The 13181-nt window shown below is 39.6% G+C and overlaps 1 protein-coding gene across 1 annotated transcript in view; it reads left to right on the top strand.

The window, feature by feature from the left end:
- LOC126769952 (potassium voltage-gated channel subfamily H member 8-like) overlaps positions 1-13181 on the top strand; it is an 83642-nt gene that overhangs the window by 11065 nt on the left and 59396 nt on the right. The window lies entirely within an intron of this gene.

Below are 13181 nucleotides of genomic sequence, written 5' to 3'. Positions count from 1 at the left end.
ACATTCCTGTATCTTCCGTGATCACAGTATCCTCACCCCTCTCCTTGATACGTTGTTTCCCAAAATTATCCCAGCGTCACGCCAAAGAAGAAGGAAAACTAATATTAAACCCGGAGCGGTGCCTCCGTTTAGGCGTAAGCCAGTCACCTGCGGCCAAACCAGCACCACACGTATTGACTCGTCATTCCTGCGGATCCTGCTGGGGAGGAGGAGAGGGTGGCATGGGTACTGGGCAAGCCCGTGTTGCCATAAAGTCGCCAGGCCCAGGCGTAGCAGCATCCACGGAGAGGACACTTCGCTCACCTGTCTTGCAGGTGGAAAACAACACGGAGAGTGGCAGTCACCGGTTATAAGTCAGCACGAATAGGCGTAAGTGCGGACGCCAGGGGCCACTCTTGACAGTAGGAGGATCCATCGTAGATCCATTGATCAGTTACCGCCTGCTTTAAGTCGGGCAGCCCCCGATCAATAAGGTACTGATCCGCCTCAGCGTTAACTTGTTCCGCCTGGGTGAACGGAACACAAGCCTTACAGCTAGACGTTGACGCTGTGACATTAACCACCTGCTCAAAGGAACATAAATCCCAAAACCCACACCAACGCTGCTTACATGCGCTTTGCGACATGGAATGTCCGAACGATGAGGACAGGCTTCCCGAACACCTACGGAAGCTCCGATTGCGCCCAAGAACTGCGCAAAACTTACAGTATCGACGTGGAGCTTACAAGGCTCAATATTGATATTGTAGCCTTACAAGAGACCAGAACTGAAGACGAAGGGTCTTTGCGTGAAGCTAACTACACTTTTTACTGGAAGGGCAAGAGTTCCTTGGAAACACGAGAGCATGGTGTAGGTTTCGCGGTTCGAAACCATCTCATCAACGCCATAGAAACACCTGTAGGCGTTTCCGAGCGAATTATGGTCTTGCGTCTAAACACAAAAAGCGGCTTTGTCACGCTAATTTCCGCTTACGCACCGACGCTTAGTTCAAAACCCGAGACCAAGGATCAATTCTACGGCCAGCTCGATGAGACAGTGCGCAGGGTAAATCCAACTGACAGACTGCATATTTTGGGTGACTTTAATGCCCGCGTCGGTCAGGGCACATCAGCCTGGCCTGAATGCCTCGGTGCACACGGCATAGGGAAGCTTAACGACAACGGACAACGACTGTTGGAGTTTTGCTCAAGGCACCAGCTGTGTGTTACCAACACCTTTTTTAAAGGCAAAATGATGCGGAAAGTCTCGTGGATGCACCCTCGATCTAAACACTGGCACCAATTAGACCTTGCTCTTACAAGAAGGAGGGATCTACGGGAAACGCTCCACACGCGGGCGTTTCACAGTGCCGATTGTGACACCGATCACAGCCTCGTTGCTACCAAAGTCCGACTTGTCCCTAGAAGAGTCCATTCTTCCAAGCCACCCGGTCGTAAAAAGATAAATCTTTTCAAGACTCGTGACATGGAAGTAGTGGAGTCATTTGGGGAACTCGTCCGCGAAGAAGTTGCAACTTGGGATAGTACGGCATCAGCGCGAGTCGAATGGGAAAAAGTCAAGTCTCTTCTCACTGACACTGCAGGCAAGATTTTTGGCTATCAAAAGGCAAAATCTTACGACTGGTTTCAAGAAAACGAGGAGCACTTACTTCCCTTGATTGACTCGAAACGCCAAGCCGCTTTAAATTTTCGCCTTAACCCTTGCGATGCGACGCGTAAAGATCTCACGAAGGCAAAAGCCTCACTCCAGCGTAGCACGCGCTTCTTTGTAAATGCGTATTGGACAGAGCTTTGCCAAAGCATCCAAGCATGCGCAAACGCGGGGGATATTGGCGGGGTGTACGCGGGCATCAAAAGAGCTCTTGGACCTACTCCAAAAAAGACGGCACCTCTCAAGGAAACCGACGGTTCTGTTATAACAGACAGCACCCGTCAGATGGCAAGATGGGTAGAATACTACAAGGGGCTCTACTCGTGCCCAGTGGATATTCAGCCAGAAGCAATGGAGCTTGTCCCGAATCTGGCAACTTGGCACGAGCTAGACGTTGCACCCACAGTAGAGGAACTTTATCTGGCCGTCAAGAAGCTCAAATGCGGAAAGAGCCCCGGAAAAGACGATGTTGTCACCGAAGTCGTCAAGCTTGAGTGCCTCTTGCCCATCCTTCATAACCACCTGGCTAAGTGCTGGGAAGAAAACTACGTCCCTCAGGATATGCGAGATGCTAACATCGTCACTCTTTATAAAGGCAAAGGCGATCGTGGCGACTGCAACTGTTACCGCGGTATATCTCTTCTTAGCATCGTCGGTAAAGCCTTTGCCAGGGCCATTTTAGGCAAACTACAAAGGCTCGCCGACCGCGTATACCCTGAAGCACAATGTGGTTTTAGGTCCCAACGGTCAACTGTCGACATGATATTTTCACTCAGACAGCTACAAGAAAAGTGTAGGGAGCAACATACCCCCCTAGTCATTGCATTTGTAGACCTAAATAAGGCTTTTGACTCCGTGAGCAGAGAGGGGTTGTACTCGGTTCTTGTCAGAATTGGATGCCCCCCAAAACTCCTAAGGATAGTGCAATCGTTCCACGAAGGTATGGAAGTCACCGTCCTGCACAATGGCAACGCATCCACGCCATTCAACGTACGCCGTGGCGTTCGTCAAGGTTGTGCACTGGCCCCCACCTTGTTCGGAATATTCTTCTCGGTGCTTCTGAAGGTTGCTTTTGGAGATGAACAGCAAGGCGTCCACTTACACACGCGAACCGATGGTAGGCTGTACAACATCTCAATGCTCAAGTCCAAACGCTACAGGGAGGACCTATTTGTAGATAGTCTCCTCTTCGCTGACGACGCTGCCTTCGTTGCTCATGACCAAGCTCAACTCCAGAGTCTAATGGACAAATTTGCCAGAGCGTGCGACCTCTTCTCAATGTCCATAAACTGCAAGAAGACCGTTATTTTCGCGCAAGGATGTTTAGAGCAACCAGTCATCTTGCTTAACGGCGCACCTTTACAGGTGGTTAACAAATTTTGCTACCTTGGGTCGCATTTGTCAAGCAATCTCTCGCTTGATGCAGAGATCGACTTCCGCATCGGCAAAGCAGCCTCTATGTTCGGGAGGCTCTGTTCAAGGGCTTGGGATAACAGACACCTTACGGTAAAAACGAAAATGCTTGTTTACCAATCATGTGTCCTAAGCACACTCTTGTATGGAGCAGAAACGTGGACAACGTACGCAAAACAAGAACGCCGACTAAACACATTTCACTTGCGCTGTCTTCGGAACATTCTGGGCATCACATGGCAGGATCGCGTGACAAACGAGTCTGTTCTAGGCAAGGCACAGCTGCCTAGCATCATGGCCATTCTCAAAAAAAAACGGTTACGGTGGCTGGGACACGTGCATCGAATGGAGCAGACCCGTCTTCCAAGGCAAATACTACTGGGAGAGGTTGTGGATGCAAAGAGGTCTGTTGGGCGGCCTATGCTCCGTTACAAAGATTGCGCTAAGCGTGATATGGTTGCGTTTAACATCCCTAGCAATCGATGGGAGGAACTGGCAGAGGACCGTGCCAAGTGGCGACGCCTTATTTACGAAGGTCAATCAAAGCATGACAATGACTGGTTTAAACTACTAAAAGAAAAACGCACTAGGCGTTATGAGCGGGCTTCAAACCCCCGCCCATCTGGGGGCGCATACACTTGTCGGAAGTGCGGCCGGGGGATCCTCTCTCGCATTGGTCTTTTCAGTCATGAACGCAAGTGCCTTCGCGATGCCGCTTAAATCATCTGTCAAAGATGCAGAGGCCTATTATTATTATATATTTTATATATAAAAAAATATATAAAAATGTTGTGTTCGAGAATTGTGTAATATTTGTACTCAGAATGTAGTTTGTTCTGTACTCTCGAGCTTTTGTGTAATATTTCAATAAATAAACGAACGACTGTTTTGAAATGCCGTTATTTTTATATAAATTCGGTTCTACGGTGTTATTAAAATGATTTCGTAATACGTTGTTAATATTGAGTATGATAAAATATATAAAATATATAACATTTTGAGCTGACGACGTAATATATATTGATCAAACGAACGTCTCAAGTGAAGAATCCATTCATTCTTTTCAAATATAAATCGAAATATTTCATTTATTAAAAGAGACATCCTTTTTTATAATAAAAGAAATTATATACATTAAGAAATGTATTTATATAATATAATTGTATTTTCATTTTTCTCTAATATATTTTAACTATTTCTATATTTATATTTTATATTAAGACAAAAAACTTGAAAGTTTATATAGAAAAATAATTTATAAATGCATTACAGCGACTTTGTTGGCTCGTTGATAGGTAATGCTTACTAGTGGATTATAGTAAAGCCGCGATTTTAATATATAATAAAACTAAACAAACATTGCTTCCAAAATTTCAGGAACGAACTAAGAGCCACGAGTTCTGTACACACTAAAGGGCCTTTTCACATATTTTAAAGTCTTAGTGACTAAGCTTTTGAAGTGAAATATTTATTGGAGTTCCTTGGCGGTTAGACCGACCCATATGCCGTGACAAAACAGCTAGACGCTATCTTACGCCAACATGACCATTTACGCCGCCGCTCTCTACTTACTTGGTTCTACGTGGCGCGTATTCTATAATATGCTCCGTAGCTCTATATTATTATAATAATTTATTTTTTTATTTATTTTATTCCATATTCATTTATTAGTTTTATTTAAATGTAAATTCTCTCAACACAAATCATATACGACGTCACGGGCGTACCGTGGCGATAAGATTTCTGCTCAAATCAAGCGAAAGAAAGGAAAGCAAAATAGTGCCATTAAATTTTTAACATATAATACAATTTATAAAAGTTATATTTGCTAATTGACAGAGATCATGTTACGCTTAAGCATTATATATAAGATGAGAAGATACCACTAAATCTCAATCTTAACTTTAGCAACCGCATCTTTAAACCTTACTACAGCTCTTTGTTCTCGGTCATGTTTAACCCTTTGTAGAAAGATTAAGTTAAATCTTAGAATTTGATTAAATTCTCAGTAAATCTCGGCTAGTTCTAGTTTCAAAGTTATTATTTTGTTATTTACGCGAATAAACTAATTTATACAGATATAAGAGAAACATTAGGTCCTTACATATGAAATTGGCGTTTTGTACGGGAGGAATATAAAGTCTATTTTTTTTTTTGTAAAAGATATTTCATTAAACAAAGTATGCACCGTTGTCATCTATGCACTTTTGTCATCTTATAGGTAGTTCATTAATCCCTTTACTAAAAAAACCATGGGGGCGAGAATCAATAAACTCTTTGAAGGCGGTTTGGACTACCGCATCGGAGTTGAATTTTTTTCCTTGTAGTTCCTTGAAGTTGTCCAAATTCCGGAAATAATGGTAATCTGTTGGAGCAAGGTCCGGGGAGTACGGTGGATGTCGCAGATATTCCAATTGTAGCTCATCTAACTTAGTGGTTGTTTGTTATGCAGTGTGTGATTTTGCGTTGTCGTAAAGCAGCAGTGGCCTAGAACGATTGACCAATCTCGGTTGTTTAGCAGCTATTTCTTCCTACATGGTTTGCAGTTGCTGACAATAGATCCGCTTCCACAATAGCCTTTAATTCTACATTTTCCACTTTGGTCTCCGGCCATCTAGGCCATCCAGTCTACGGGATTGGTTCTGAAGGTCGAAATTTACAGAACGAAAACGTTGAAACCAAAAACGTATCGTGCTTTCTTTTACTACACCAGCGCCGTACACATCATTACTGCTTCGAGCTGTTTCTGCAGCACTGGTGCCACTGTAGAACTCGTGCTCGTAAATATACCGATATTTCATGTTTTCCATTGTGCGGTAATAAGCGACGCCAAAAAATAATGAGGAAAAAGTAACTAAATGAATTTATAAATTTGAATTTGGAATTCTTAACCAAAGAGGAGATATTTCAGATCAAAGTGGTCAGTACGACAAAACGCTAATTTCATATGTAAAGGACCTAATATATTAGCAGTATAACATAATAATCTTTATAACTATGTATTTAAATAGCTCTTTTGAGATTATTTAAATACATAAAAATATTACGCTGATGAGAAAAGGCATTTCATTCGTGAACAATTTATTTTTTTATTATTGTGTACTTCAATTTAATGTACATATTTAGAAACACGTACCTCGTACCATAAAATGTAGGGCTATTTTTTTATTTTTATTTCTTGCAACAAAGGGTACAAAAATCCCTGTATTTTATGCTCTACTATGGTATTACCTCCCGAGACTTTGTTGAATAAAACTGTGGCAAAAATATAACAGATGCACCAGAACTTTTTATGGGTGAATTGTAAATCTCTAAAATTATAACAGAGACAGCCGAGATAAAAATATATCAAAAACACTTTAAGTCGGTTAAATTAACTAATATCATATAGATCCTCAAAGTAAATGACAGACGAACCATCAAATTATGACGTTTTTAGATTCAAAAAACGTAGCAATACTATCTATACATAATCGTGAACTAATTTTTGCATATCAAAGATAAGATTGAACAAATTACAATTATTATAAAATATACAAGTGTAGTCATTAACTCTTTGGTCTGGTTCAAAGGTAGTTATTGTTCTTGTTTCAACATTTTTATTGCTTTCGAGAAGTAAACCAATTAATGAAGAATGAGGCAAGGCAAGCGGCGGTATTTTCCAGATTTTGGCATACTGCCAAACCACGTCGGCCAGAAACTAATTGATAGGAATCAGTTAAAAATATTGGTGCTATCTTGCAATCTGTGTCAAAAATCTTGCTCAGGGGAGGTATATTTAAATTATTTTGATTATGAAAATAATGCGAATATCACGCAATAACTCTTCTCTTATCATCGCAAAAAAATCGACAAATCAAACCTAGTTGTTTAACAATAACGATATAGAACCATTTGCTTAAATTATTTAATATGGTATAAATAGAATAATACTCACTTAACTTTTATAGTAAAAATACTTTTCTATCAAGTTTACCTAATTTTAGTCTTCAATTAATTCGTTGACTCGAAAACATTAACCGCGTATAAAACCTGTATTAAAAATAATCTGACAATGACATAATTACACAAAAATGGTCACCTTTTCACACTTCCATTAAAATATTTATCGACTTGTATACAGTTTTTTATCAAAAACAAATTAAAATTTATTCAAGGCTAGGCTAACACTTTTGGTAGGCTAGGCTTATGCAAACACTTTTGGTATCTTCAATTGACAAAATGAAATGTCAAGCTACCATATCATAAAATTAAACTGCCGAATCGAAATTTTGTTCATTTTGCGATTGTGCGTGGAATAAATTGAGTTTATATAATCTTACTCAATTTACGCTACGAAAGATCAATTCCCTATCATACCTAAGCACAAAAATACACACATGTATGTCCTTTCAAGAGGCGGTTAGCAAAATTGTACCCATGCAAATCAGATAAAAGATTAGCATCCAGTATTTTTTTAAATTTAATTAAAAAATAATACTGTATAACTACATTATATTTTCGAGGGTTGTGTTAGATCAGAAATGAAAATGAATAAAATTGTCTCGATAGAAACATTTCACGATTTCCTTTATTACTTTGACTCGAGCATCGATACAAGACTCGTCATTGAAACAAAACTAAATAACGAATTATATTTATAAAATTCGACGGCTGCCCCTCGGGAGATAAAGAAATATAACAAAATTGTATAATGAACATTCGCGAAAAACAAAACTTCCTGTTGTATGTCCCCCATACTTTAAACATTTGTTTCTTTAATCAATCAGTCGCCATATATTCACTTTGTCACTTTGTCAGGCGCTGCGGCGCTGTTGAGATAAGAGGCCTACGGGAATTTCTTTTATAACTCTTTGTATTAATTACCATATTATAGTTAAAATAACTATACTATTTTCATCAGAATAAGTGGAAAAATATGTTCAACACGAAAATGAAAATTACAATACTGCCGGTCGTTTTAGACAGTAAAAGTATAAAAATGAGATCGCGTCTCGAAAGGTAAAGAGCGAGTGAAAACTGAAATTTTGATAGATTTAAATGCGCTCTTAAATAACATAGCATAGAATTGTACGGACCTGAAAACTTAATAATTTGTCTCAATTGTTTAGAACGTCGTGGCCGCCTTTGTAACTTCCATATTCGTTATAAATAGCCAACTTATTGTTGGGTATTTATAACTTTTAACCTAGGTATTTAGTTTATATCCAATTACATAATGACATCAGTGGACCTCTCTTGAATATATTACATATAACATTGTCATAGATTAATCTAAGTCGTATGCTGAATAAATAAATTTGAACAATATAGTAATTGTATAACATATGCATACATATCAATAGCTTAACTTATCGTTAAACTTCTTAAATGTCCCACAGCTGGGCTAACGCTTCCAGCCCGTTTGAGGAGCTTATTACGACATGCTTCTCTAATACGAGTTTGTGGATTAACATGACAGAATTACACGTGCAGGTTTCCTCACGGTGTTTTCTTTCACCATCGAGCACGAAATGACTTGTTAACACAAATTAAGTAGACGATTTAATTGTCCTTACCCGGGCTTGACCCGCAATCTTCGGTCAGATTCACGCGTTATAACAACTGAGCTATTTTGGCTTTAATTTAAAACTTACTTATTTAAACGTATAAGTTACAGATGCCGGTTTAGTTCGTTTTCTGTAAACATTGGGATGAGTTCTCGTTATCAAAACATACTAGAGAAGAGCTTTTGAATGTTTATTTTCTCAACAATTTTTATCAGTATTATTTAAAAATCTGGCAAAGAGAAATTGCACGTTAAAAACATTTTATGAATACATATTTATGCACTAGTACAAATCTTGTGCAGATAGTTTGTATGTAATAATTTTTTGTTAGATTAGTGCATAAGGTAATTAATCTGTCCATTAACCTCCTAATAACAGACACAAGGGACATAACATCTTAGTTCCCAAGGTTGATGTCGCATTGATGATGTAAGTGAAGGTTAACGTTTCTTACAATGCCAATGTCTATGGGTGTTGGTGACCACTTACCATCGGGGGGTCCATACGCTCGTCCTATTTTATAAAAAAATACATCATTCTATGATAGTAATACTTAGGATTCAATTCAATCCTACAGAATGATATAAAGACATAACTTTTCATTGTTTATATCTAATTAGTCATATTACTACTCGTACTAATCCAATTGACATGCAATTTTCTGTTTACGACAATAATAAAAGCTTTTTATAGCTTGTTTGTACATATATTATATTTAATGAGATTTAACTAAATATATGAAATCGTAGTTAGGGAAAAACCCCCCAAAAATATATTTTTAATATTTTAGCGCCAAACAGCAATAGGTACGTAACATTGTTTTGTTCCGATTCAAAAGATGCTAGAGTCAGTTAAACTAAAGGCGCAATATCTATCTATCTCTATAATCTATGGGCGGTGGTCCCACTCCATCGGGCGACCCATTTGCCAGTCCGCATTCGCATTTTAAATTCAATAAAAATATCTGTATTCAATAATTATATATGCTACGCAAAAGGAAGCTTCATGTTTATACAAATGGCTGTCATCAGATTTCGACGGTGTTTATCAATATAAGTCTATTCACAATCTAAAAATACATATAATTACGTATATTTTAGTAGGTTACAGAGCTATAAACATCATGGGCTACTGTGTAAGATTAGCAACCAGGCAATAATTTCCGTTAGTAATAAATTTTGTAAGAAGTAGGTAAACCAACTGTACGTATACCAATACACATATAGAGCTACTTTATTATGTACAGATGGATGTATATTGTGAAAAATGACATAAAAAACAATATTTTTTTGTACTTTCCTCCTTTAGATATTATCTTAATTTTTACAAATCTTTATATGTATGTTATACGTTTTACGATTACATTGTCTTGGTTTCGATTCCCGAACCATAAACGTTATTGTTTTTTGTTTAGTGTCTCATTGCATTATAATATCTCCTGCACAGTTTTCTTGGCTTTTAAAAGTCTATCAGGAGGATATTATAATTACCTAATTTCGATAATCGGTTTTAATGTCTTAGTACGCACATTCGTTAAATTTTTCTCATCTCGCCTATCTTAATAATAAACTCAGATAACGAATCCAAAACCAATTTCATCCCACGCCTAATAGGATAATTATTAACAGCTGACTAAGTTTTCATTAATTATATTGATTCGACAATTTTTTTTATTACAAAATTAAACCACAATTCTAGAGCTTAACTATCCACCTCCTGACTCTATTATCAGGGTCAGCTCGATGGGACTAAATTAACGCATTGTCATCTGGATTACATACACATGTAACAAAGTTTCAAATCGTTAAGACAATTAAAATTACGTGAAAATCAATGTCGTAGATATATTTGGACAAATTTATCCTGATCATTTCAAATAAAATAATTTATTTTCTCTAAACGATAATAATTGATATTATTTTTCTTATTAAAGAAAACCTTATTACTTTTGCTCGGTAACAAAATATAAAAAAATTCACTGTTGCGTAATTACAGTCGCAGATAAAGTATGTTATTAAACAATAAAATATTAACGATGCTTATAAATACGGTTCTGTGTACATTTTACTTCATGTGTTTTACTTGCGCATTCGATATTTCAATAAGATATTTAAAGATGAGTAAAATTTATTTTGTTTCATTTATCAATTCACTACTTAGAATCAATGTTAATATAATATATATCTTCTTCATAATTCATTTTGTCAGATCACAGCTTAGTAGCTGGCATACGCTCAGTATACATACATAAATATATCGTGATAATATTACGTGTAATAGATGGATATAATAGTCACACTCGTCAAAATGCAATAATAGTTCAATCAATCAATCAACAGCCAATCGTTGTCCACTGCTGAACATAGGCCTCTCCCAAGGTGCGCCAAAGCACCCTGTCCTCCGCCTTCCGCATCCAGTTGGTGCCCGCCACCTTCTTAAGTTCGTCGGTCCACCTGGCTGGAGGGCGCCCTACGCTGCTCTTGCCGATTCGTGGTCTCCACTCTAGGACTCGTCTGCTCCAACGGCCATCGGTCCCACGACATACGTGACCAGCCCACTGCCACTTCAGCCTGCTAATTTTGCAAGCTATGTCGGTGACTACGGTTCTTTTCCGGATAATCTCATTTCTGATCTTATCCTTCAAAGATACTCTGAGCATAGCTCGCTCCATAGCACGCTGAGCGACTTTGAATTTGTGGACTAGTCCCGCAGTTAGTGTCCACGTTTCGGCACCGTAGACTTTCGTCTTCAAACATTGCGGTATAGACGACTGGAGGACTTGACGAAGGTTGCCAAATGTTGCCCATCCCAAGCGAATTCTTCGATCGGCTTCTTTCTCGAAGTTGTTCCTACCTACTAGGTATATTCACTAACAACTTCGAGAGGTTTCCCCTCGACGTATATCGGTCCCGGCACGACATGCCTATTGAACATGACCTTGGTCTTGTCCAAGTTTATACCGAGACCGACACACCGGGAAGACTCGCCTAGGCTACGCAGCATTTCGGTGAGTTGTTCCAGCGACTCTGCTATGATGACGATATCGTCGGCAAATCGAAGATGTGAGATGTACTCGTCGTTTACATTGACTCCATACTCAGTCCAATCCAGCGTCTTGAAAACGTCTTTCAACGCGTTGGTGAACAGTTTTGGGGATATTACATCCCCCTGTCTCACCCCTCTGCGCAGTTGGATCGCCTTCGTCTTACAGTCCTGGATGTGGACAGTCATTGTAGTGGCGTTGTACAGACATCTCAGTACCTCGATATATCTCCAGTCGATAAGACATCTCTGCAATGAGTCGAGCACTGCCCAGGTTTCGATGGAGTTGAAGGCTTTCTCGTAGTCCACAAATACCATACACAGCGGCTGATTGTACTCTTCTGTCTTCTGTACAATCTGCCGAACAGTATGGATGTGGTCCACGGTGCTGTAGCCTGATCGAAAGCCGGCATGCTCTGGGGGCTGGAACTCGTCAAGTCGTCTGGCTAGACGGTTCGTGACGACTCTTGAGAACAGCTTATACACGTGACTCAGGGACTACATTGGTCTGTAGTTTTTCAAGAGGGTTTTATCCGATCTTGAAGAGAACAACTGCCCATAAAACCTCTCTACTTCTCCGAAAATATCAGGCCTAGAGGTAACGACCCCACCATTTTCAGTTTTAAGTTTTGTCAGACGCGGCCTCCCAAACTTGCGAGCGAACACTTTCGATCCCCGATTTTGCTCAATCGCAGCCTTGATGGCACGGGTATTGGAGCGTCGGAGATCGCGTCGCGTCAGCGTTTTTATTGTTCGGTTTAAGGCCTTATCTGACAAAAACGAACGTAGTTCTCGTCGTTTTCTCATGAGCTCGAGTGTCTCAGCAAAGAGTTTTGGTGCGTTGTCTCTTCTCTGTGGCGGAAAATACTTGCGGGATGTGTTTTGCAGTATTTTGACCAGCGTGTTAGTTTTCTCATCAATGCTGCTTACGGTTTCCAACGCGGTGAATTGATTTTGAAGTTCCATTTGAAACTTTTCGGAGCCTTGAGCAGCTTGGAGCATGGTAGGTCGGAGAGTAGACCTCATCATTCTCGATCTTTCGGCTTTGAAGTCGATATTTAGAGTGCCTCGAGCCAAGCGGTGATCACTTCCGGTATTAAACCTGTTGATCACTGTAACATCTCTAAATATGTGGCTTTTATTCGAAATGATAAAGTCTATCTCGTTCCTTGTCACGTTATCGGGGCTTCGCCAGGTCCACCTCCTCTGAGGCTTCTTTTGAAAGAAAGAATTCATCAAAAAGAGCCCCTGCGCTTCGAGATAGTTTACCAGCATTTGCCCCCTGTGATTTGTGCAGCCCAAGCCGTAAGGTCCGACTTTCGATTCACCGCTATCTTGTACTCCTACTTTAGCATTAAAGTCTCCCATAACAACATTGTAGTGGGCCTTCGAGGTGTCGTTAAGGGCCTTTGCGATGTCCTCGTACATCACTTCGCCCACATCATCAGAGTATGTCGAAGTTGGCGCATATACCTGTACGACCTTCAGGGAGTACCTGTCGGAAAGTTTTAGGACAAGGTACGCTA

Source organism: Nymphalis io, chromosome 8 (genome assembly GCF_905147045.1).
Source record: "Nymphalis io chromosome 8, ilAglIoxx1.1, whole genome shotgun sequence".
NCBI lineage: Eukaryota > Metazoa > Arthropoda > Insecta > Lepidoptera > Nymphalidae > Nymphalis > Nymphalis io.
This window is presented reverse-complemented; position numbering and strand designations above follow the sequence as displayed.